Source organism: Carcharodon carcharias, chromosome 1, assembly GCF_017639515.1.
Source record: "Carcharodon carcharias isolate sCarCar2 chromosome 1, sCarCar2.pri, whole genome shotgun sequence".
In the NCBI taxonomy this organism is placed as follows: Eukaryota; Metazoa; Chordata; class Chondrichthyes; order Lamniformes; family Lamnidae; genus Carcharodon; species Carcharodon carcharias.
In genome coordinates this window covers 105,882,463-105,909,627 of record NC_054467.1, presented here as the reverse complement: position 1 = coordinate 105,909,627, position 27,165 = coordinate 105,882,463, and the positions used below count along the sequence as shown (strand labels likewise).

The 27,165-nt window shown below is 41.1% G+C and overlaps 1 protein-coding gene across 5 annotated transcripts in view; it reads right to left on the bottom strand.

The window, feature by feature from the left end:
- The window catches only part of shroom3 (shroom family member 3), a 170,628-nt gene that overhangs the window by 84,782 nt on the left and 58,681 nt on the right, over positions 1-27,165 (bottom strand). Inside the window, exon 1 of one of the 5 annotated variants that reach the window (XM_041190662.1) lies at positions 22,913-22,955. The exons of 2 other annotated variants lie outside the window; for them this stretch is intronic. The gene's annotated coding sequence lies outside the window, so the exon portion shown is untranslated. Of the gene's footprint in view, positions 1-2,209; positions 2,251-2,532; positions 2,623-22,912; positions 22,956-27,165 lie in introns of those variants that run through there. 2 more of the 5 variants (XM_041190651.1, XM_041190676.1) reach the window with 2 other exon arrangements.

Sequence of the window (27,165 nt, the reverse complement as noted above, 5' to 3'; positions counted from 1 at the left end):
GCCCTCTTTCCAGGGAGCCATGTTGGAAATTGTTTGTGTGCAGACACAAGGTGAGGACAGGATAGAGTTTGCCAGTGATGCCTGTGCAGATCAAATAAAAATCTGACACTCTGTGTCAACACTCATAAGGGTGAGGTAGATGAGAGAAGCTGGCACCCACACTCCAGCATGAAACAACATGTGAAGAGGAAATAAATGGGGCAGAAAGTAGGGAACTACCAGCATCTCTCTTCTAAATGACTTTGCAGAGACTGATGTATAGAGAAGAAAGCTTGACCATTCTTTCTCATCACTGATTGTGGAAGCAAAGGCAAAGAACATGGGGCTTGATATTTACAGGATTGCCTGAGGGGTGGGGAGAGGCTGAAAAGGGATGAGGGGACCAGGCAAAGCTGGACTTACCAGCAGGACCTAACTATCATTTTCTTTTGGTTCCGTTTCCTACCCGACAGTTGACCAAATTGACAGGCTGTCTGGCAACTGGGAGGCCCCAAACAGGGTCCTTGGGGATGATCTTCTACAACTGTTTGGCAAGGGTGGGGTTTTGGCCATCGCAGCTTGCAAGGTTGGGAAGGGTTAATATTGACAATGCCTAAAAGTATGGCCAGTACTGCCAGCTCACCTACTTCTGATCTACCTCAGGACCTCATTACGCTTTCTCCATAGGTATCGAAAGGGATTTTGAGCCTCTGCACCTGTATTTTAGCATGAAACTGGCCAAGTAGAAACCAGCATCTGCAAACGTTCTGCAAAATTGAATTCTTTTAAACCGTATTTTGCCCAATTTAGACTAAAATTGGTAATATAAACTGATACTAGACTGAAGTGGGGATTTTATTAACTGCTTCTTTAAAAAAGCCAGCAGCATTAAGAATAAACTAACAGTTTGACAATTGCATGCTGTGATTAAAATTACAGAAATGTTCTAATGAAGAGTCATATGGACTTGAAATGTTAACCTTGTCTTCCTCTCCACAGATGCTGTCAGACCTGCTGAGTTTTTCCAGCTATTTTTGTTTTTGTTTCAGATTTCCAGCATCCGCAGTTTTTTGCTTTTATTACAGAAATGTTATTGGGTTTTGACAATGACTCTCAATTCCACACAACTCAAACTAAGTTATAAACATAGGTGGTTGGTGGTGGCTAGAGTAGCCATGTTAAGACCGGGGTATAAGTTGGGGATGAGGGGATATGAGAAGAGGCTCTAACTGAATGCTGGAGTGCTTCTATGTTCAAATCACAGAATCATGACAATCATCCTGATCTGCAGCCATGTTATCAAATCAATGAAAGGAAGAGAAGGGAAGGTAACAAGTAAGTTTGGACCACATATCCTTGTCTCATTCTTAATATGTAGCATAGCTGGAGTGGGAGGCAGAATGCCCGATAACAGCCAGGCTTTTCTCCCTGCTATTGGTGAAACTGCCCAGCCCTGCCATAGAAACAGATCAATAACATGAGCAGGAAGGAGAAACGGTGAATAAATTTTAGTGGTAGCTTAAGAGCAGGTTGTTGTTAGGGTTTTTTGATCATCATAAATTCAGCGGAAACGAAAACTGATGCTTCAAATCTTTGGCTATTATTTGGAATCAGGATAGTGGCTCACAGGAGAAGGGGACTGCATTTAGAAAGAACAACATTGGGTACAGGAGGGACTGAGTAAGAGCCGAGCCAGGAAAGTGGGAATGGGGCCAGTACAACAAACTCAAAAAGTGAGTCCTCAGCGGTGAACCCCAGCAGAGGCAACAGAGACTCCAGCTCCTCAAGTTTTTAAAACTTTGCTATATGTATACACACTTTATATAACATTCAAAAATTGTCTGATATTTCCACACTCAATATTCTGTCCAACTCAAAAATAGTTCATTTTTAAGTTCAGTTTTAAATTAAGTCCTTCTTAGAACCAAAATTTTAAACCTCAATGATATTTTAACTCAGGCAAAGGATTTACTAATTTCCGTCTGCCTGAAATTCAAACTCTTAAATGAGCTCCAGGGGTGTTCATCTACCGTGTACTGTTTTACACTGCAGTTTTGGTAATAAAACATTTTCCAGTCACTTGACAGCAACAGCCTGAAGCGTATGCATACCCAAACCTTTCATGTGCTTACGTGACAGACCAGCACATGAAAGACACTATTTAAAAAATATATATATATATAAATATACAATGTGTTTGATGATTAATGTCACCATTTTCTAAACTTACCTTTCTATTGTAGAAAAGCGAACAGATTTTAGACCCCAGGCTAGGCCATAATATTAAAAGAGATGCATTCCAGATGTGCGTCCAGCAGACCAAGGTACAGCTTTACAAGAACTTCAGTGCTGGAGGCTGCTCATCTGAGTGACAGGAGCAACCTGCTGGTGGGCACCTCAAAGAATATCTCCAACAATTGATCACTCCAACCTTCAACTTAAGGCCCAGAAGGCAGCACTAGAAGCCACAGCAAGCAGATATGTCTCATTCAAATGCCTTTCAAAAAAAGGGGGGGGGGGTGTGGGGGGAGGGGGGAAACCCCTATCATTTACCTGAGAAAGCTGTAGGGGGAAAAAAATCTTCTTAATTAAAACGAACAGCTTCGGAGAATGTTTGACCTGCAACATGAGACTTCTCTTCAGCCGACTGACTAACAGCTCCTTCCTCCTGTGTCAGGTAATCATAAAGTCAAATGTATCTGATTGGCTGTGAATTCCCTGGCTATATTTGCATTACAATTAACTTCATGCTCTCTGAAGCCTGAAAAACACGTTCAAGTATCCAGCAGTGAGGGACTGTATTCCTGAAATAAAGCACCATGGATACGCTGTTTACTTAATAACTTATCAAAATGCTTCTTGAAGTCGATTAGGACTCGTTAGATTTTAAGGGCTGCAGTGAAGATATTTATCAGACAAATAATCACAAAATTAATAATCTCTCATACTGCAAAGGATAAAGACAAATTAGACTGATTTTTGTCAGCCCTACTCCTGAAGAATGGCTGGAATTCAGAGGGATTTTTCCCCTGAACAGCACTGAACCCAAACTTCCTCTATCGCCTTTGTGGTATCAACACCTGACCAGGGAGCAGCAGTGCTAATTTAATACAAATCAATTATCAGGGATCTTTGCAACATACTTCCTCCAATAATCAGCTGCAATACAAGGGAAACTTTCCCCCACAAATTCCTGGAATTACGAAAGCATGGTAGAAACTACAATAGGACATTCAGCATTTCTAGCCTGTTCTGCCATTCACTTAGTTCCATCTGCATTTTAGTTCCATCTAGCCGCCTTGGCTCCATGCACTTCATGCCAAACAAAATCAATCTCAGTCTTGACATTTCCAATTGACCCAAGGCTCAACAGCATTTAGGATTGAAGAAGTTTTTCATTTCCTGAGAGATAAATCTGCTCCCAATCCCCTATTTGAGCATAACATTTTTACAACATGGAAACAAGCTACTGGGTCCAATAGTCCACATCATCATTTACCCTCCACACAAGCAAATAGCAGCCAGTCAGAGCAGCAGCGGAAGCACAGTGGAGTGAACCTAGGGGGTGAATGGCACCAGCAGAGCTGCTCAATAAAAGCCTGAGGGTCAAAGCCCAGATCGAGCCAGTCAGAGCAGCAGCTAACCCCAACAGGAACACTGCCAGAATTCGAAAAGGCTGACGAAAGTGACATCAGCGCAAAACAGAGAGCTGATTGGTAAGTAGTGGGAAAGTTGTTTTTCTCCACTTTAAAGCTACATTAAGGAAAAATAAGAGTTCTAGCTTTTTTTAAAAAATAAAAAGAAACTTAAATAATTTTCTACTTGGCTTAAATTTAGGGCAAGGATATTTTAACTAAAGGTATGGCAAAGGAGCTCAGCCCCATGTGTTGCACAGCCTGCAGACGTGGGAAGTCTTAGACACTCCCTAGCAGCCTGAATGACCACACCTGCAGGAAGTGCCACTGGTTTGACCAGCTTGTGTGCTGGGTTTTGGAGCTTGAGCATTGGCTGGAGGCACAGCAGCGCATCTGCAAGGCTGAGAGTTACGTGGATAGCACACCCCACAGCTTAGCGAAGTGCAATCAAGGAAGGAATGGGTGACCACCAGTCAGAAGAAGGGAGGCAGGCAGGGAGGCAGGAAAGCCCCAGAGCGCATCTCACTCAAGAACAGTTTTTCTGTGTTGGAAAAGGGCGAGAGTGACAGTTCCTTTGGGGAGTGCAGCCACAGGCCAGTTACATAAGAGGGGAGGAGAAAGAGAGGAAGAGCAATAGTGGTAGGAGATTCAATACTGAGAGGTACAGACAGGCGTTTCTGCGGCCGCAGACGTGACTCCAGGATGGTATGTTGCCTCCCTGGGGCCAGGATCAAGGATGTCACTGAACAGCTGCAGAGCATTCTGAAGGGGGAGAGTGAACAGTCAGACATTGTGGTTCACATTGGTACCAAGGACACAGGTAGAAAGAGGGATGAGGTCCTGCAACAAGAATTTAGGGAGCTAGGTAGCAGATTGAAAAGCAGGACCTCAAAGATAATAATCTCTGGATTATTCCCGGTGCCACATGCTAGTGAGTGTAGGAATGAGTGGATAGAGCAGATGAATGCGTGGCTGAACAGTTGATGCAGGAGGGAGGGCTTTAGAATCCTAGATCACTGGGCCCATTTCTGGGTAAGGTGGGACCTGTACAAGTCCGACGGGTTGCACCTGAACCAGAATGGGACCGACATCCTTGTAGGGGGGTTTCCAGGGGATGGGATACGGAGCGGAGGTATAGTAGGGGGTGATATACAGACAAGTATAGAAGAAAATCCAAATCAGTCTGGAAGGCACAAGGGAGCATGGCAAGGCTGGATGGCATTTATTTCAATGCAAGGAATCTTGCGAGTAAGGCAGATGAGTTGAGGGTGTTTATTAACACATGGGGATATGATGTCATTGCTATTATGGAGACATGGTTGCGGGAGGGGCAGGTTGGTAGCTCAATATTCTATGGTACTGAATCTTCAGGCGAGATGGTTGGGGGGGGGGGTGGGGGGGTTGGCGGTGTAAAATGGGAGGTGCTGTCGCAATATTGATCAAGGAATCAATTACTGCCGTAAGAGGGACGGTACCTTAGAAGGTTCCTCAAATGAGGCCAAATCGGTATAACTTAAAAACAAAAAGGGGGCAATCACATTGCTGGGAGTGTACTATAGGCCAACAAACAAACAAAAAGAGATAGATGGGCAGATATGTAGGCAAATCTCAGAGAAGTGTAAAAATAATAGGGTAATAATAGTAGGGATTTCAACTTCCCCAATATTAATTGGGATAGACAACATGTGAAAGGCTTTTTTGGGGAGGCAGGGGGGGTGCTGGATCTAGTTTTAGGTAATGAAGCCAGGCAATTGTCGGGGAGGGTGCACTTTGGGAATAGTGACCCATTACTCAGTAAGATTTAAGGTAGTTATAGCAAAGGACAAAGAGGGACTGGAAATAAAAGGTTCTGAATTGGGGGAAGGCCAATTTTAGTATGATAATGCAAGACCTGGCCAAAGTGGACTGGGAGCAGCTACCTGTAGGAAAATCTACATCAGAGCAGTGGGAGTCATTGAAAACATTAATAGTGAGAGTACAGGGCCAACATGTTCCCATAAAGTTGAAGGGTGGGACCAAGAAGTCCAGAGAACCCTGGATGTGGAGGAATGTACAAGGTTGGATAAGGAAAAAAAAAGGAAAGCTTATGGTAGATACCAAGGGCTTAAAACAGCGAAAGCCCAAGTGGAATATGGATAGTATAGGGGGTTACTTAAAAAAGAAATTAGGAGAGCGTAGAGGGGGCAAGAAGAAACACTGGCGGATAAAATAAAAGAAAATCCAAAGGCGTTTTACAAGTATATTAGGGGCAAGAGGATAACCAGGGAAAAAGAGTAGGGCCCATTAAGGATCAAAGTGGCAATGTGTGTGAAGAGCCGGAAGACGGAGGTGAGGTTTTAAATGAGTACTTTGTATCTGTATTCACTATAGAGAAGGACAATGTAGGTATAGAAATCAGGGAGGGGGACTGTGATATACTTGAACAATTTAGCATTGAGAGGGAGGAGGTATTAGCGGTTTCAGCAGGCTTAGAAGTGGATAAATCCCCAGGACCAGATGTATCTCAGGCTGCTGTGGGAGGCAAGGGAGGAGATTGCAGGGGCCCTAACATAAATTTTCAAATCCTCTCTGGCCACAGGGGAGGTGGCAGAGGACTGGGGGACACTAATGTGGTACCATTATTCAAGAAGGGTGGTAGGAATAAACTAAGGAACTACAGGCCAGTGAGTCTAACATCAGTGATAGGGAAACTTTTGGAAAAAATTCTGAGGAACAGAATTAATCTCCACCTGGAGAGGCAAGGATTAATCAAGGACAGTCAGCATGGCTTTGTCAGGGGAAGAGCATGTCTAGCAAATTTTATTGAATTTTTCGAGGAGCAGACTAGGTGTGTAAATGAGGGTAGTGCAGTTAATGTAATCTACATGGACTACATGGACAAAGTCTCGCATGGGAGACTGGTCAGGAGGTAGCAGCCCATGGGATCCAGGGCAATTTGGCAAATTGGATCCAAAATTGGCTTAGTGGAAGAGGGAGAGGGTGAGGGTTGAAGATTGTTTTTGTGACTGGAAGCCTGTGTCCAATGGCATACCGCAGGGTTCAGTGCTGGATCCATTGCTGTTTGTAGTGTACATTAATGGTCTAGACATGAATGTAGGAGGTATGGTCAGTAAGTTTGCAGATGACACGAAAATTGGTGGTGTGGTAAATAGCATGGACGAAAGCCTTAGACTACAGGACAACATAGAATGGCTGATCAGATAGGCAGAACAGTGGCAAATGGAATTTAATGCTGAAAAGTGAGGTGATGAATTTTGGGAGGGCGAACAAGACAAGGCAGCGCACGATGAATGGTAGGACCCTCGGAAGTACAAAGGATGAGAGGGGCCTTGGTGTGCATGTCCACAGATCCTTGAAAGTAGGACAGATAGTTAAGGTGGTTAAGAAGGCATGTGGGATACTTGCCTTTATTAGTCGAGGCACTGAATACAGGAGCAGGGAGGCTTTGATGGAGCTGTACAAAATGTTAGTTAGGCCAAATCTGGTGTACTGTGTACAGTTCTGGTTGCCACACTATAGGAAGGATGTGATTGCACTGGAGACTGTGCAGAGGAGATTCACCAGGATACTGCCTAGGATGGAGCGTTTCAGCTATGAAGAGAGACTAGATAGCCTGGGTTGTTTTCCTTAGAGCAGAGAAGGCTGAGGGAGGACCTGGTTGAGGTGTACAAAACTATGAGAGGCATAGATAGGATAGATAGGAAGGAACTTGTTGAAGGGGTCAATAACCAGGGGGCAGAGATTTAAGGTAAGGAGCAGGTTTAGAGGGGATTTGAGGAAAGATTTTTCACCCAGAGGATGGGGGATATCTAGAACTCACTGCCTGAAAGGGTGGTAGAGGCGGGAACCCTCACAACATTTAAGGAGTATTTAGATAAACGCTTGAAACACCATAGCACACAAGGCTACGGGCCAAGTGCTGGAAAATGGGATTAGAGTAGATAGGAGCTTGGCGACTGGCACGGACACGATGGGCCAAAGGGCCTCTTTCCAGGCTGTAAAGCTCTATGATTCTATGATTTAGAGACAAGAGTTCCAGATTTCCATTATCTTTTGTGTAAAGAAGTGCTTCCTGACATCACCTCTGAACAGCCTGGGCTCAAATTTTAAAAGTTGGGTCTATATCCGATGGTGCAAATCCATCTGGATGGAGTAAATCCATCTGGATGGAGTTGACCATTGGTTCAATATTCCCACCTTTGGGACAGAAGGGTTGGGTTTGGGCCCCACTCCAGAGAGCCCTGGGGAATGGAGAATGGAGCCCCAACTCCAAAACCTAGTCTGGGTTCTTGACCCTGATGGATGCAGGTGACCCAGTCCGTTGGAAAGGATATGTGAGGTTGATTAGCCTATGCTGCAGACCACTGTGGAGAAGATACTCCAAAGATATAAAACTTGAGGAAGACAACCAAAAACCACCTTGAGTGACTTTTCCCTATTAAGAGTTTCAAGAATCTCATGTGTGAAGCTTGAGTTGGGGTCTATCCAAGAGCAGAACAAACAGATGAACACTGATGAACAATGGTAGCAGGTGGAACATCAGTTTGTTGGGGTATCTCCCTTCTCCTTAAATGATCTACGTGTTTTCGTGTGGTTTGGTCCTCCACTTCTACCTGGTACGACAGTGGTCTGGTCACAGAAACTGTTACACCAGGTAACCAACATGATCCACCGCCGAAGTTTTGTACAAATACTGTTTCACCAACAGTAAATTCTTGCTCTCAACTAAGCAAATCATGAGTCACTTTTTAATTCCCTTGATGTTCTTTACCTTCCCCACAAAATTAAGTACCAAGCTTAAACTCATATGAAGGTGTCGCTTCATAAGTAACTCCGAAGGTGTTGAGCCTGTAGTAGTGTGGGGGGTCGATCGTTGTCTTTTCTGAACCATCTTGTCGTCTTCTGTCTGCCAGAGTTTAGTCTCGCCTTCATTTTGACTTTACAATCAGCCAGACTTCTCAGGCAAAATCTCAACTTGGTTCAATTGAGGGGTTGAGCTACCCATGGCTTCTTCACCCACTTGCATTTTGGAAAATTCCGCGACTTTTCCTTCTAATGCTTCTTTTGTTTCACTCAGCTGAATCTTCAGCTCTTCTGTCTCCTTCTTGTATCTTTTGGCTCTCTCCTGGAACCTTGAACATTGCTGCATCTTCTCTGCCAACTGATTCTTCAGTTTGTTCAGAGGGACATTAAATTCATTCTGCTTCTCTTTGTATTTTTCCAGAGGTGCAAATTTTGACCTGAGGGATCCTTGGAATGTGTGAAAGTCTTTCAACAGGTTTTTTCCTTTTCTTTGCAAAGCTCACCCCCTTCATCTTGAATTCTGTCATTCAGCTGTTTCTTCTGCTGCTCAAGACAGTCTTCATTTCTTTAGGTTGTTGAATTTCTGAAGTACCTTGCCTCGTTCCTTTTCCAACTCTGGAACTCTTCCAGCTTCCTTTTGAATTCTCACTGGCCAATCAAGGCTAGTTTCCCTCAACCAGTTACAACCTAGAAGGCTTGGTCCTTCACCTTCTACTACAATCACAGGGAGCTGTGCTGTCTGATACTTGTAATAGACAGGTACAGTGCTAATACTTTTCACTTGTTTGACTTCACCAGTATACGTTTTCAATTTGGCTAAAGTCTGCTCCATAGTCAATTGTTGAGTACCCTTGTTTAAATATTTGAATGTGTGCTCCCCCACTACAGTGGCTGATGTACCGGTCTCCACTTCCATAATCAAAGGTTTTCATTGACCTGCAGAGATTGGCTCTATTTTCCCTACCTACGCATTAAATGGATAATAAACATTGGAATTTGTGGTTTCTGGTTCTAACACATTATGCACTTCAATCAGTTTAGTTTGCTGCCAGGAAGTCTGTCTCAATCTTGCTTTACATTGCTTCAGTATGTGCCCTCTTTTATGACAATAATGGCACTCCACCTCTTTAATACAAGTTTCAGGGATATGGTTACTTCCACATCGGTAACAATTCATTTTCAGATTTGCTGCTAAGCTGTCTCCAGTATATTGTTTTTAATTTTTGGATAGCAAGGACCATCTCCTGCTTTGCGGCTGACTCCTTGGTTTTTGCGCCATGCCTGGCAGTTTGCTGCTGCTCCAACTAGAAAATGGCAGCATTTTGTACACCCTGTAAGGCCTATGAATCCCGTTCGGTGCTTTCCATTGCAAGCACTATTTCCAATGCTTTTAAAATCAATATTCTCTTCTGCTAATAACTGTCATTGAATGGCATCATCATGCATACCGCAGCCCAAATGACCCCTTAACATATCACTTAGTTTCTCCCCGAGGTCACAATGTTCAGTTAGCTGTTTCAGCCTCGCTAGGTATGTTGCTATGGTCTGCCACCTCTGCATGATTACAGAAAAATGACCCTTTACGAGGTCTATCAATTTGCTGAAGGTCTTTGGATTGGGAGCATTCGGGGCCATCAAACTATGGATTAAATTATAAGTTTTACTCCCACAGACACTTAGGCGAATTGCTTTCCTTTTTTCCTGCCCTGTTATTTTGTTTGCTTAGAAAAAGAAACAGAGGCGTTCTATATATTAACTCCAATCCACTGCGGATGTGTCGAAGGGGTCGATCCTACCAAGAAGTGGCATACCTGGTGAGTATATTTTCCCTTTCTTCTGTTTAAAGTAAGATACCCACATTCACTGGGTGAGGGACAGCTCCAGAATCAATTCATCCTCATTGTCAGTTGTCATGGACTTGATTTTCCAAACAGATTTCTCATAAGAAACAGTGAACTTTGTTTACAGGGCTTTAGCAGCAGTTACAGGCTTCCATCAAGATCCACAACTAGACAAAAAACTCCACCCCTAGGGTTCCCCGTGCTTCAGGCTGATTCGTTCACACTGTCACATAATACTACACAGTACAATAATTCATAGAGCTACAGTCACTACATTTGTAGTAACTGTAGATTTAAGGATATCTGAAAACAAAATTCCTATAAGAAATGTGAAAAGTACAGAATATTTAAACCCTTTTGAAATTCTGAGCCATTTTTGCTCAGTGTCCTTCACAATCACAGGCACAAAGATGGGAAAACTCAGATATACACTGGGCTAGAGAGGGTGGGGTCACAGGCGTATAGCTGGGCTCTAGTGGATTTGTTCCTGGATGAACTTGCCATGTGTGAAGCCATGCACATACAATAACAGAATCTGCATTTCACTCCTACATAGTATACACATTCATGCAAATCCACATTAGCCAAATGTATAACACAGCAGAAAAGCTAACTCAGTACAAGGCAAAATATTGCAGAGACATTATGCATAGTTAAAGGTTGTTTTCTCACTTTGTTCCTGTATCTAGCATATGCTCCCTCTGTCCCAATGTATAAAAGGTAGTTCTCTTTTGCCCTGATCCATATAAATGACTGAGACAATATTGCAACAGGTAGCCAACAAGGATTGAGAATCTCATGCAATGAGTAAAACACATCACAATTAGTTACTGAACAAGGAATTTTAAATTAAACAGGGGAATGGGTCTGGTTCTCATTCTTTTGCAGAACTGATGAACATACACTTTTTTTGAATAAAAAAAGTGAAAACATGAGTGGCTCACTCCTGCAATGCTGATTCTGAGTGCTCAAGGGCTGTGCTTCCTTGTTTTCTTCCTCTTCCTTATTCACATGTTTCCCCTCAGTGACATAATCACCAGATTTCCATATATATGTACACGGCAGCTCCACCTCTCTAGCACTCTGTAGACCTGAAGACTACAGTGTCACACTGCCTTTCCAACATCAAGAATTGGAGATCAAGATTTCCTCCAATAGAAAACTCTTCTCTTGCTACATCATTGGCAGCCATTTTGTCATTCGTCTATTCCCTATTCACTGGTATTCCTTCCCGAAAGGTTTCTCTGTCAAACTCTTTTTGTACGAGCCTTTGCCCACCCAGCAAGCTCAGAGTCCACTTATCTGTATTTTTTTTTCTATTTTTCTATAAAGAAGTTAACTACAGATCATTTGTTGTCACACTTAATCACCGGCAACTAATCTGAAAAGAATTTTGACCAACAATGCTATTTCTATACAGTTTTTGAAAAGTTGCATGAGGAAGGTATCAGAATGCCCTTTTACTTTAAGCTCCTCAAAACACAAATGCTTTTTTAACAGTTCAACTCCATAAAAGCCTGCTTTAAAAAAAAACTTGCATTTATCGCACACATTTTTCCACCATTGGAATGTTTCAAAGTGACTTACAGCTAATGAAGTACTTAATGAGGTGCAGTCACTGTTGTAATGTAGGAAAGACAGCAGCTGATTTGTGCTCAGCAAACTCCCACAAACAGCAATGTGGTGATGACTAGATGATCTATTTTCTGTGATGTTGATTGTAGGAAAAATATTGGACAAGAAATCGAAATAACCTTCCTGCTCTTCTTCGAAATAGTGTCGTAGGGTCTTGTACATCCACCCAAATACTTTACTCTGGAAAGGCAAAGTATCTGAAAAATCTGAACAGGTTAAGCAAGTTGTTTCCCAATTAAGCTACCACGCAGTGGTAAACAAATGGTATTTTCCACTAATAGGATGCTGCTGTCAGTCCAAAAAGATGTTCTGCCTACCACACAATTGAGCAATGTCGTGTATGAATTTCAGTGCCAGTATGATGTCAGGTGTAGGGTACAGGCCGTACGTCCCAGTGATTTCCTGAATGAATCAAACAGTATGTTCCTTAGGCTGTTTGTAATAGGCAGATTATAGACTGTACTCCACCAGCCCACATTTGCAAAACCCAAAACAAAACATCTACTATTAGGTGTGACTCTGTGATCGGGCAGAACAATCCCGAGTGTGCTAATAGCTACACTAGCAACCAATTTAAGATAATCAGTCTAGCTTGTAACTTGGCTCATTTATATTTTCTAGAAGTGACATACCTTCATATGCAGGGACCTGTTCTCTGAAAACAAAAGGAATATGTTCAAGCCTTGCATCTTTTTTGAATTACCCAGGAGCTTGGGAAGCCTATAGTTCCCCATTGCTTTTTCCATGATGATGCCTCGACCAGGGTCAACTTGCCAACCAATCGGCACACTTTTCTCCTGTAGTATAAACTGTTATGATCATTTGAAATTTGGTATTCTTCTATTTGTCCTGATGAGTGCAAGACAAAAAGCTTTGGCAACATGTCTTTCTTTTCAGTAATATTAATTTGGGTCTTTCCTAAGCTGTTGTTTTCAACCGCCAGGTTGCATGAATAATCTGACACTGCAGTGCATATTTCACAGACTTAAAATTTTCATATTACCAACCAATAGATTATGCCCAAACTGCAATGATATCAATAAAGGCTGGATTGCAGCTATATGATGGGAAAATCATGGATGTTAAGACTCAGAACCATGAGGTGTTTCTGCAATCTCCCAACATAAAAACCAGATCTCATAGAATCACATCAAATCTCCAGCACAGAAACAGTTCATTTGCTCTTTTGGTCTATACCTGTGTTTATATTGCACACGAGCCTCCTCTCACTAATTACCATCCACTCTTCCCACCCTTCCCCAATATCCCTCTATTTCTTTCTCCTTCAGATGTGCATTCAGTCTCCCCTTACATGCATCAATGAGATCTGCTTCAACCACTGCACACAGCAATGGATTCCATGTGCTCACCAATCTCCGTGCAAAGAAATTTATCCTAACTCCATTATTCGATCTGTTTCTGGCTATCTTATATTTATGTTCTCTTATTCTGGACTCACCCACAAGCAGTCCACATCCATTCTATCAAATCACTTCATAATTTTAAAGGCCTATATCAGGTGTCCACTTTGAGAGAAGGGTTCAGTCTGCTTTCCTTATAGTTGAAATCTTCACATTCTGTAATATCAAATCAACTGTTCAAGTTGATTTGATATTGCATACCGATATGCATTTTTTCCTGTGCTTTCTACAAGAAAGAAATAGAATTTATCCAACCCAATGACGCAGTGGGATAAAATACTGTTTCTCAGCCATAAAGACCAAAAAGTCCATGCTTAAGTTTTAGTCTATGCTTATTTAGTTGATCTCAACCGTGGCAGCAGTTAGAGCATACTAACTGACCTCAGAGTTACTGGGCAAGTTAGGGGAAAAACAATCAACCAAGAAGATCTTTATTATTAGTGGCCCTGTCTTGCAAATGCACACTTGGGGTCTAAAGTGTAAATACAGAGCTCAACTGTGATGCTCTCCATCCAGTCAATTGTTCGCCCCTAAATTATGACCACATGGAAACTGTGGAACTACAAACCAACAAGAGCCAGTGTATTCTTGAAGAGGGCAGAAAATTGAAAAAAAAATTTCTCAGGTGTCAAAACTTTCACTGTTTTTAAGTAGCTGCTCCAAGATTGGTTCATTCCTACATATTCACTACATCATATCTATTTCTAGGAGAAAATGCCTAGCAGTCTACAATAATAAACTGAAGTCTTCTACAGGTCCACTTGCAACTCATTGCCACCTACAGGATAAAGGATATAAATAAAGTATTTTGTCATAATTGGTTGCAAGGATTCTACAGTCTTAGTGGGGAGATGGAAGTCTTCTGTAACTGAGATTCAGAGTCAGAAATGGCACTTTACCTCCCAGGGTGCCATGGAATACAGAAAGTTTCTGAAATGGGACAACCAACCAACCAGACGTCGTGGTTCATGTGGGAACCAATGGCATAGTCAGGAGTAGCTTTGAAGTTCTACAAAAGGATATCTGAAATTGGATGGGGCTCATCTGCTCTAAATCCAGAACTTGATCAACTTCCCACAATTGAGTAGGCCATGCATAGAGTTCCAGTGACATGTGCAAGCCCATCAATGGCACAGGTATGCTCCATCACAATCGCACTAACTGGAGATAAGTGTGGCTTTCAAATTTATTGCATTTTTTCCAATTACCAATATTATTTTATAATATATTATTTTCTGTTCACGTCACTGTCTCAACCTGACAGGCATTTCTCTGACGCAGCAACAAATGGCATGTTGTATCCTGGCGGTTCCCAGCCAATTTTTATCCCCATCAAAAATCCTGACAAACTTCCAAATTCTGCAAAAATGCCCCCGTTGTTGTGCAACTTCAAAAAAAAACACTTGATGGTTTGTTTGCTCTGAGCATTTTTGTCATCAACCGTTCTTGGGAAAATTCATGCACAATCAACATAAATGCTTGAAACTTCCAACAGCCAGCCAGCCACACCCTGTGAAACTAAACACTACAGAGATGAAAGTGAGATTTACCAGCATTTAAACAAGATGGACAATTTCTGTGCGGACATGGAAAGCAAACAGATAATTGGCATAACAATCTAGTTCTGCGCCTTAAAGCCTCGGCTATTACACTGATATTGAAAGAGCAATCGTATCATACTAACCTGGTGTAGTTTAAATGACGTGCGTTTCATTTCAAAGCATATGTACAACACAACCTTGCATTTATATAGCAGCTTTAATGCAAAAAAGTATCTCAAGATACTTTATAGAGAAAATTGGCAGACAAAATCTTCACAGAAGTGTTAGGAGGGATAATCAAAAACATGGATAAAGTGATATATTTTGAGAAAGTTTCTAAATGTAGGGAGGGGAGGGTGAGAGGTGGAGGAGTTTGGGGATGGAGATCCAAAAAATAGCATTTAAAGCTGCTCAACAATTATGAGTCAACAAGGTGTTTAATAAGTCAGGACAATTTTGTACAATACATTTAGTCACTAGCCAGGTACATCTGGCTATTTGGGAATCCAGATGCAGTTAATTGCAAGTAAATAAAAAATGAACAATGGATATTGTCATTGGGGATGTGATCTCAATACTCATTCTGCAAGGTGCATGCAAGTGAACGTTAACCTTTTTTGTGTGTTTGTTGCTAAAATAATAAGACTAAATGCAGAGTTTAGAAGTGTCTTTTGATCATTGCTTAACTTCCTTGGTTACTGAATGGTGTTAGATGTTTGTTAAACAAAGTGGGGAGATGGTGGCACAATTGTATTGTCACTGAACTAGTAATCCAGACACCCAGGGTAATGCTCTGGGGATCTGGGTTCAAATCCCATCATGACAGATGGTGGAATTTGAATTCAATAAAAATCTGGACTTAAAAGTCTAATGATGACTATTTTCCATTGTCGTAAAGACCATCTGCTCACTAATGCCTACAGGAAATCTGCTGGCCTACATGTGACTCCAGACCCACAGCAATGTGGTTGACTCTTAAATGCCCCCTTAACAAGGGCAATTAGGCAATAAATGCTGGCCTAGCCAGTGACACCCACATCCCATGAATAAAAAATACACATGAAGTAAATTTTCCTGTGTGTGTGTATAAGGTGCATTTGACCAAATTTAGTGCACCTAGCCAAAATATAGTCACTGCTTTCTCTGAGGCTCAGTAGTGTGGCATGTAAGTCAGAAAGCCAAAGCTGATAATTAAAGCTAGTAAAATCCCAAATTTGATCCTGTGTCAATTGTCTGCAGAGAGGAGAGGAAGCAAATTAGCTAGTCAGTGTCCGTTCTGGAAGTGGGATAGGGTTATTTCTGCTCTTAGGTACCCTTCAGGAAAAATGAAAAATTGAGGAAAAATTAATTCAAAATGAAAACAATCAAGTCACTTCAGGTTTCATTCACAGTCTGAAAGGCCACAGAATAGCTATTGTAGAAAAATGATACAAAAAGTCACATAGTACAGTGCAGTTGCTAGTTCCAATCTGTCTTTGACCATGTCAGGAGTTCCCTAAGCTTACTATTATAATCAGACTGAAAAGTGAGGCCCAACGCAAACTGGAGGAACAGCACCTCATCTTCCGACTAGGCACTTTACAGCCTTCCGGACTGAATATTGAATTCAACAACTTTAGATCTCCAACTCCCTCCTCCATCCCCATCCCCTTTCCATTTCTTCCCCCTTCCTTTTGTTTTTTCCAATAATTTATATAGATTTTTCTTGCCTCTGTGTTCTTTTGTCTGTGACATCTTTTGATTATCTGCTCCTATCACTGCTTGCTTGTCCCTACAACCACACCAACCCCCCACTTCTCTCCCCCCACGCCCCTCCCCCCATCTTAAACCAGCTTATATTTCACCCCTCTCCTAATATTCACTCAGTTCTTTTGAAGGGTCATGGGGACTCGAAACGTCAACTCTTTTCTTCTCCACCAATGCTGCCAGACCTGCTGAGTTTTTCCAGGTAATTCTGTTTTTGTTTTGGATTTCCAGCATTCGCAGTTTTTCGTTTTTATCAGAATGAAAAGTGTTTCATTCCCCAGCACAGGCATCCCTTATGTTGACGAGCACAAAAAGGCAATTTAAAAAAACCCCAATTGGAATGTTACAGACTGATGAGAAAAATGGAGATTGACGTCAGTAGTGTAACTGTCCCATTTTGTGACAAACAACAAAGCTGCATTCTCAAATAATACTTGTTTTATTGCTTTTACATTCAGCTTCTGCCAAGATGAGACCAACAATCGCTTTTAAGTATTGTAATTATGAGGCACTGCTGGCTTTAAAGGCTGGCTTACTCTTCCTATTGTGCTGCATTCAGCTGTTAAGTTAATAGTCTCTTGTTACAGACATACCTACCCAATGCCTTTTGTCTGAAAATTCTTCTGCCACACAGTTTGAACGGGCATTAAGTTTTCCTTCAAAACAAATGCCAACATTTCAAATGTTAATCATTCTTCAAAGCACTGAAAATTTCAAAGTCTCCACCAACATTAGCAATTAAAAAAAAATCAAAACTAGATTTACCCTAATTAATTTTACCAGGTCCCAAATACATTAATGTCCCCTTTGTACTAGTGGGACATCTTTGATCGCAATATTCAAGTTATTGCTGTAGTATAAATAACCTGATACTTAGCAAACTCTCCTTGAACAGTAGTTTGACTCCTTGCCTCTGGCAACAAGGGTTGGTGATGAACAAGCTCAAAAAAGTTCCTACTGATAGCTTCTGCCGCCGGATCATTTTAATTTGGCCACAGAAGCAGGCCAGGAACGTGCCATTAACACTGCTGTCCGTTACGGATCTTCCTCAACTTTGGAGGAAAATCCTGGCCAGATACAGAAAGTCACAAACAAGATATACCTCAATAGTGTTTTCTGAGCAGCAACAGCAACCAATATCTAAAACCAATAAGGGATGCAAGGGACTGATTTAGGTTAAGTCACGTTATCTTGTGGAACCCTTTCTCTAGAAGGTTCCATAAGTGTGTTAAAGCTACTTTTATACAACAGCCCAGTCTTTAAAAAGCAAGCTAAAATAGCTCACTTACATTCACCTTCTGATGTGCAGCCAGTCTTCCTGTAAAGAGGCCTGCCAGTTCACGCATGGGCTTGCTGTGACATTTTGGCTAATGCACATGCTTGGAGCAGTGATATCTTGATGTTAAATCATGACAATATCACTGAGCTCTGCTGCCACTGGACAGCGAGTTTACTGGCCCCAGAAAGACTGCTAGCAGTCTGGAAGACCCCTTAAAAATAGATACTCCTGGTCATTGGTGTAAAAGAATATGGCAGGTTTATTTTTATATGGTCACTGTCTGTGTGAGGCACGAGAGATGGCAATCAAACATGAATATAAGAGCAGCTTTCCAGCAACTGGTATTCTGGAATGTACCAGTTTACGAGGGGTAGATTCCAGAACACTGGGCCAACATCATGCAGTTGTTCCATTGTTTGCCTTTCAGATGTTCACTCAACATTGGGAAAATGTCACAGCCAGAAAATTAACATCACAATAGTGGCTACAAATGAAATGCTGGCTGAGGTGAATGGAATTCTGTCTTTAGGACATAAATTTGTTTTTCAAACATTAGTAGAAATGACTAGAGATGAATTTGCTACGAACGAATATTGTCTTGCACATTTCACTTCACAACATACATGGCAGAAGCTGAAGAGTATGTGAACTTTTAAGATGATAATGGCTTTCCTGCTGCTCCGTGCAATACTCTTGAGATACCTCTCACATATCAGCACTGTTTAGAGGAAGAGAATTGTATCATGGGTTAAAAAAAAACTTGCACTTTTATAGCATCTTTCAAAACCACTGGATGTCTCAAAGGACTTTACTGCCAACAAAATACTTTGGAAGTGTACTTTCTGTTGTAATGCAATAAATGTGGCAGCCAGAGAATCTGTTTTTGTGATGTTCAGTGATGTTAGTCAGGACAGGAATAGCTCATTTGCTCCTCTTCAAAATAGTGCCAAGGGATCTTTTACATGTATAATATGTAGGAGCTAGTTTTCTTCTGTATTACACATATGGTTAATGGGGATTTGTGGGAACATGTATAATGTGTAGGAGTTAAATGCATATTCTGTGAAGTAAAATTTCTATATTGTGTGTGCATGTCTTCACACATGACAAGTTCATCCAGGAACAAACCCACTTAAAATTAGGGGTCGCCCTTATAGGACAGAGATGAGGAGATTTTTTTTCTCTTAGAGGGCTGTGAGACTTTTGAAACTCTCTGCCTCAGATGGCGGTGGAGGCGGGGATCACTGAGTATTTTTAAGGCAGAGGTAGATAGATTCTTGTTAGGCAAGCAAATCAAAGGTTATCAGAGGTAGATCCGATTAAATGGCAGAGCAGGCTGCAGGGGCTGAGTGGCCTACTCCTGCTCCGATTTCATATGTTCATATGTACATCCACCTGAGGGAGCTGTTGGGGCCTCGGTTTAAGATTGCATCCGAAAGATGGCACATCTGAAATGCTGAACTACTCCAGTATTGCACCGGACGGCCAGCCTTGATTTTAGTGCTTATGACCTGGAGTGGGACTTGAACTCACAACCTTCTGACTCAGAGGTGAGAGTACTACCAGAGCCATGGCTGACACACAATAAATGATACTGTCAATGTTATACGTCACATATATGCTTACTTCCACCTCAACCGACCAACCATCCCCCCTACCCACCCACACACCTCCAACCCTCCTCTATCATGGAAGCAGTGCTTTTTGTAGATAAAGGAAGCAGAGGGAGGGAAAGATAATGTAATTGCTGTGTATTTTTTGAGTAAGACTAACACATGCTCAACTGCAGGTAGCCAGTACTGAACAACTTTATTTACACACTCCCAGAGAGAGCAGCAAAGAGGTCAGCATAACAAAACGTTTGGCTATTACAACATATTACACTCCCTTCCCACTTATAAAGCAACATAAATTAAAATGTAAAAGGGTACATGCACATAATTTCCCAGAATACAATATGGCTAAATCAACAATGCCTGAAGTTTAACAGGTTGGGTTGCAATTTGTTTTTACTGTAATCACAACCAAAACATATATAACCGATGCTGCCAGAGTAATTTACATGTAAAAAAATTTTGTTCCCTTAATAGCAGTATATGTTTAACAAAAACATCATTTGACAAGTAATGAAAATAATAACTTATTCCTTCTTCCTTCCTCCATCCTCTCAATTAACCTATCTGGCTTCTTCCTTCCTCCATCCTTTCAATTAACCTATCTGGCTTCTTTCTCTTTGTTTGGATATCATCTTCCATTTCCATTAGCTTGACTCTGCTCTCTCAATGTCTGGCTGTGTCAAACCTGAAACTGGACTTTGGCCACCAACTCCATTTAACGGTTGGAAATACAACATTGATTGATTTGTCTTAATCAAAGACCCTGATTCTCTTTGTTCTGCTGGTGGATTTCGTAATGCCAGCAAACTTGCAGTTTCTTTGTGACTTTCAATTTGGATTGTAGAAAGAATTTGGATCTTACAGAGTCTCTCTCCAATCTTCACTAGATATGTGAATGTACCTAATCTCTTTCTGATAACTCCATCACATATTTCTCCTTATCACCTCAGTGGTTTTTCACCATGACCTTCTGACCAGCACTGGACTCATGCTTCATGTATCATGACCCATTTTCATTTTGTCTTGCTTTTCTCTTACTTTGCTATTTACGTCAGGCTTTGGGTAAACTAAACCTTATCTTAGGAGCATGTTTAAACACTAACTCGTAAGATGAGCAACCTGTTATAGATTATGTGGTTATTCTGTAAGAGGGCAGAAAATTGCCTAACCTGTGTCAAAGAAAAACATGGAAATTACAGCCTAGCTTGTCACATAGCAAATACTTCTGCAAACACCTCTTCACAATCTATACACTTCTTTCTGCAGCACCATTCGATGCTGAGTGATATGCTGGTATTAGTGTAGTGCTTGACTCCATTCTTACTCAGCAATATTTTTAATTCTTCTGATGTAAACTGCGTACTGATGATTAATTTTATCATTTTGGTCCTCCTCGCTCAAAGACAACTTTGTGCTCTCTTAGCACTTCTTCAATGTCAGACATACTTTTACTGATCCCAACTGTAAATAACTTGGCCCAATTTAACCGTATCTCTTAAGTCAATTCTTCCCATCAGGGAAATTTTGTTCCCTCCTACTACGACTACTACCAATTACAAGTAACAGCATGCATCATTGTATTCCACACAACAGTAATTTGACCTAACACTGGAATACTGTTATTGGAATAACTAGTCAACTTCATACTAGCTTTATGTAAGGGAATGTGACTTAGGGATTTCTTGTACTCTCCTTCTGAGATAACAGATACTGCTATATCAACAATGAAAGCTAGTTGTGAATCTCCAACTTTCATTTCTACCGTGGATGCTGGAATTTTATCATCAGCCCTATTACTCTCACCTCCTTTGTGCTGTTTTTCTTGCTCCCTGACTAAATACAACTCTTGATCTTCCTGCTCGACGGCATCAATTTCTGCTTCCATTGATCATATGCACACTTGAGGATTTCTGAACTCCTGAACTAGCTTCAGATCTATCATGATCTCAACCTGGTGCCTTACCATGACATGGAATATTTCTATTTCCTCTAGTCCTGCATGCTGTCTGCATATAACCAACTTTCCCACAGGCATAGCACTTTGACTGGTAAAGAGGGCATTTGGATGGTTGATGGCACCATGGCAATGGTAGCATCTAAATCTCTGACTCTGATACTTGGTTGCCGTGCCTGGATCCCACTGAAATCCAGTGGACTTTCCCTGCCGCCTCAGGAAAAGAAGAATGCAATCTGCAAATCTCTTTCTGCCATTTCCATGGCTGTGGCCTCATCACAGAGCTCCTTCCATGTCAACTTATTGCTTTGGTCAAAAGCTTGGCCTGGATTTTATTGTACTTATATCCCAGCAGGAAAATTTCAATTAATTAATCTGGAATTAAAGCTAGTCTCAGTATTTTTTTTTATTCATTCATAGGATGTGGGCATCGCTGGCTAGGCCAGCATTTATTGCCCATGCCTAATTGCCCTTAAGAGTCAACCGCATTGCTGTGGGTCTGGAGTCACATGTAGGCCAGACCAGGTAAGATTTCCTTCCCTAAAGGACATTAGTGAACCAGATGGGTCTTTATGACAATCGGCAATGGTTTCGTGGTCATCATCAGATGAGTGGCAAGTAACATTCATTCCACACAGGTGCCAGGCAATGACCCTCTCTGACAAGGAAAAATCTAACCAGCTCCCCCTGACATTCAATGGCATTACCACCACTGAATCCCCCACTAACATCATCCTGGGGGTTATCGTTGACCAGAAACTGAACTGGATCAGATGAGCTAATAAATTCTGCAGCTACAAGAGGCAGGTCTAAGGCTGGGAATTCTGCAGCAAAAAACTCACCTCCTGACTCTCCAAAGTCTGTCCACCATCTACAAGGCACAAGTCAGAAGTGTGATGGAATACTCTCCACTTGCTTGGGTGAGTGCAGCTCCAACAACACTCCAGAAGCTCGACACCATCCAGGACAAAGCAGTCTTCTTGATTGGATCCCCATCCACCACCTTAAACATTCACTCCCTCCGACAATGATGCAAAGTAGCACCAGCGTGTACCATCTCCAAGATGCACCACAGCAACTCACCAAGGCTCCTTTGACAGCACTTTCCAATTCCATGATCTCTACCACCCAGAAGGATAAGGGAACGGATATGTGGGAACATTGCCACCTGCAAGTTCCCCTCCAAGCCGCACACCATCCTGACTTGAAACTATATTGCTGTTTCTTCACTGTCACTGGGTCAAAATCCTGGAACTCCCCTCCTAACAGCACAGTGGGTGTATCTACGCGGATGGACTGCAGTGGTTCAAGAAGGCTGCTCACCACCAAGGGCAATTAAGGGTGGGCAATAAATGCTGATCTTGCCAGCAATGTCCATATCCCATGAAAGAATAAATTTAAAATTTCACCTGAACATATCCAAAAACTTTACCATTCATAAAATAAAATCAGAAACACTCACCAACTACTTTTAACTGTCTTCCATCAATTGTGCATGTATTCCTGTTAAGTATATAAATAGATTTTCTGCCATTGTCACACACTTAACAAGTATGTTATTCTTAATGGGAGTAAGTGCAAAGCATATATTAATACAAAATGATTCGAAATAGCATTGTAAAAATTACATGACATGTTGAGCGTTTCTGGAATGTTTGCAGAAATGGAAAGCAACATGTAGCCTACTAGACTTGAGCATTAGATGAATAATAACACATTATCTAAATAACAAGTTCAATTTATTAAAATGAAAATACAATAGCAAGATCAGAGCTATGGCCTGTAAAACTCTGCATTAAATAAACTCAATGCACTTGAATAGGCTATGCTATAGAAAGGACTATTTCAGCTCTTGGCAAAGGCACTGCTAGTTTTGTGACCCCAAAAAATACAGATTCCCTTTTAGTGCCAGGATAGCAAAGTGTACTGCAGCATGTATAAATGCTGTGGAAACTACATTTTCAGTTGGCATGTAACACCTGGATGACATGTCCAAGATCTGTACTAAAGTTTTGACTTAAAATACCCTATTTTACTTGCCATTTTTAAATTAAGAGTGCAAGAATACTTTATATGGTGGCAAATCACTGGGTCTTCATCAGCCAATAAAATTCTTTGTACATGCCAATAAATTTCAAAATTGATTTTGCCAAAAAAAATGGAACAATGGTACATAGAATGCCATTATATAAAAAATGTTGGTTGAATTAATGTGAAATTTGTTTCCTTATTTTCTGGGAGGTGGATTGGGTTGCATTATCACAAAACATAATCTCTACCAGAGGTTGGGTACGCTGATGAATGGCTCACCTCCTGCACCTGTAAACTGAACCAATACCTAAAGGTTGAAGTCAGGAGTGCAATAGAAAATCCACCACTTTCCTGGATGGGTACCATTGTGGTAAGACTCAAGGAGCTTGACACCATCCAGGGCATTCGATTGCCAGTAGTTTCAGTCATCTCCATCACAACTGCACTGCAGTATGTACCATTCCCAGGGTGGCCTGCAACTCACCAAGCCTATTTCAACAGAGCTCCCTTCCCTGTGACTTCTATCACTAAGGAGCAGGGCAGGAACATGGAGGATCATCACCTGCCAGTCACCTGAAAGTTCCAACCAATGCTTTTGTAAAGTATACAATTTACTTTTAATTCAAGTTGCTCAATTCAATTTATCTGATAATTCAATTTTATGCCATTCACATTGCATAGTTCAGACTTTTGGATAATTCAGAAATTTTTGAGAAAAATCTTCAAGCCAATGGACTGTAATTGAAATATTTGAAGTAGCGGTGAACATTGTACCTGCTAAAATCACAAAACACATACAAAGCTCCTCAATTAAATTGCTTCCTATCTGACAATCACAAGTAAAACTTTAAGTGAACAACATGCATCTTGTAAAACACAGATTTCTGACAAGTTTCCTTAATACGACAAAGATTTCTGCACAGCATTTTCCAGAGCTATTTATTCATGTAGTTAGTTATTGTGTAGTTTATGTGCAACGATTTTAAGAAAAAAAGCCATTTTACAGGAAATCTAGAACAGAAACTTGAAGCTGAGATATATTTTCAATATTTCATCAACAATGGAAAAGTGGAAAATGACATTACATTTCAGGAGTGAACCCTTTGTCAGAACTGTTCCAACAATAGCCAAAATGATCAAATTCAGCATCTAAAATAAGATATGTTAACAGTTTGGTTAGACAAAATTTATCATCAACAATTCTAACAATGGTTCTATTGAAATGTTAAGCTCCCTTTCTTCTTTTCAGTTGATGAAGGATCTATAGTGCATTTCCAACATTTATTTTTTCATTTATTTTAAAGATACTCTGGTTAGCAACAAGCCCAATAAAAGGTAAGTGGCTAAACATGTGTCTAATAGAATAAGAGACAACACTGCTACAATTCAAATTACTATGCAACCACTGTTGTGAAAACAATCTTTAACTTCTTTGTTCCCAAAGATAGAAAGGCGATCACATTCATGTGCAATAAAAATTCCAAAAATTTGAGAAAATGGCCCAAAGGTTGAATGTTAAGGCTATAAATAACTTAGGAGATCCAACATTACATCAGTTAATCTTTGATTTATGACATTAAAACACACTCAGTCATGTTTGTAATCCTTCGGTTAATAGTTTACAGCTTTACACCCCAAATGCAGTCAGCAAGTGTATTTCATGTTTTTTTTAAAAAATGAGGTTTTTCTTGCCTGCATGATGTGTTAACATTTAACTTTTGGACACTTCTGTCCAAGTACTTGGAACCTCTTCATGTGGTATAATCCCAGGATCGTAATCTGAAAACTGCTGAAAAAAATCAAGGGGAAATCCTGGAAATCAGGAAGAATCTGCGGGTAAATGAACGTTTGAGTTCCTGAAAAGATAAAATGGACCAGCTGTTCATGGTATCCACAAGAGTGGCCAAGATGTGCGGCATCAATCCAGCCAGGTTCAAGAACCACCTAGGTTTCACCCAGACTAATAATTCAACAAAAGAGCTGATATCAAAAAGAACCACTCACTCAAATGCCCAATGACGAAGACAGGCCATTAAAACAGCAAACAGATCAAATACTTTTTCCTGTCAATCAAGGGATTAACTGAAAATTTTCAGGAATGTAATTAAGTACAAACTTGGATTCCTAACCCAGCATTTTAATTTTAGTATGGATAATGAAGTTCCAAGATCACTGATCACAACCACCTGAAAGAACTAAGCCACAACAAAGACTGGCTGCATTTTTCTGGCATTTTCACAAAATACACACATACACTTTTCTATTACAACAGATGTTCAGTAAGGTGATGCAAAATGGCAAGAATGTGTGCCGTTCCTTCTTCCTATAATCCTTAGTCTCTTAAAACCCAAATCATCATTTCCTGATTTATTTCCTCTTTTCTTTTACTCGTGATCACGGTGATGTGCTGGACCATGGATTTTGGCGTTTCACCTACGTATATCAACCATATATAAAAAAAAAGACCTGGAGTTGTGATCACAATAAATTGGAAGAGCAAAACAAAACTGACAGATCTCCTTCCCACCAATCAGATTCGGTCGCTCTTTTTTTCTACCCTCCTAAAGTTCCACTGACAGCAGTCACCTAAAAGATTCACATCCAGCTGCAGAGAACATGATTCTGTCTGCACCCACCATTCCTGCGCACACAATTCCAGTAGGATTCGCTGAAAAGCAACCAGAAGCAGGAACCACATTAACTCTCTGCTGTGGCCAACTGTAATGCTTCACTCTGTCCAGATGCATAACAGCCCACTCAGACCAGGAATCAAACCTGCTCTAACTCCTCTTTGGATCATCACAGCCAGGGTCCGATAGTTTATGACAGAGCCTTGTACTGTACTGCCCATTCATTCAAAGGAAATCTGAACTTAACCAATGCCTTATTCCATATAGCCATGGGGATGGCATGCTGTGTGATACGTGTAGCAAAAATTATAAACTTGCTTTTTTTTTTAAATGTAGGGAGAAATTTTTTCCCCTGGCAATTCCATTCTCTTTTCCACTTCTTCTGGCATGTACTTGATGGGCCAAATAGCCTCCTTTTGTGCTGTAATGCTGCTATTACTCTGCTCTTCTTCATCTTCATCAATTCCCCCTTACCCCTGCTGGTCACACCACCCACTCTGTTTCCCAGCTGATTCAACTTGAGCCAAGAATCAACAAAGCCCCTCATCAGCACGGGAGGCAGGTAAAAGGTCACCATTACCTATCTTGATATTGTCACGAACTTTATAAAATGGTTATGTTTTGAAATGTATCTTTAACTCAAAGTAAAACAAAAAGAGAATCTCAGATAAACGCCTCAGTGCAGTGACATGCCCATGTGATCCAGTTGCTATCAGGAGAGAAACTCAAACAATCCACTGAGACAGGGTGGCAGTTCGAACACCTTTTCATGGTATCTCACAGAAAAAGGGCAGCTGCTGTTTGAGATGTGGAAACAAAGGAGCTACTGCTGTGAGAAAGCAGGGTGAACCATTTTTGTGTTACCAACCAATCAGGATGCTGATGAGTGCTCAGTTCCTGTTCAACAGAAAGGGAACAGGAGAGACAGAGATCTGGAAGATTTAAAGAACGGAGTCACCAAGATGTGCCTTGTTGATGCTAATCGTATCTATGAAAATGAGTACAACGATTGTCAAAGGACACTGGAAGTTGCAACCTGGCACGATGGAGAGAA